We start from the raw sequence: 318 nt of genomic DNA, 5'->3' as shown, positions 1-318 counted from the left end.
AAGCTTTTCTTTACATTTAATGGGGTTTGGGGGGATTTTTTTTTAATTATTGGTTTAATTATGTTTTCTCTTTTTATAATGATGAATGAATAAGAGTGTAAGTATTAATGCGTGTGTAGGGTTTTAATTCCAGATTTTTGCAGGAAAAAAAAAAGGCAGCTCTTTTCTTGATATTTTTTAATACAATTTTTTCCCCCTATTTAAATTTTTAATGTATCATGAATAAACAAGCCTAAAATAATTTACGATTGACTTTCAATGCGTGTGTAAGCGAACGGTAAAGAACTTAAGGTTATAAATGGAGATGACTAATTAATA

Source organism: Penaeus monodon, chromosome 21 (assembly GCF_015228065.2).
Source record: "Penaeus monodon isolate SGIC_2016 chromosome 21, NSTDA_Pmon_1, whole genome shotgun sequence".
NCBI classification, from domain to species: domain Eukaryota; kingdom Metazoa; phylum Arthropoda; class Malacostraca; order Decapoda; family Penaeidae; genus Penaeus; species Penaeus monodon.
This window is presented reverse-complemented; position numbering follows the sequence as displayed.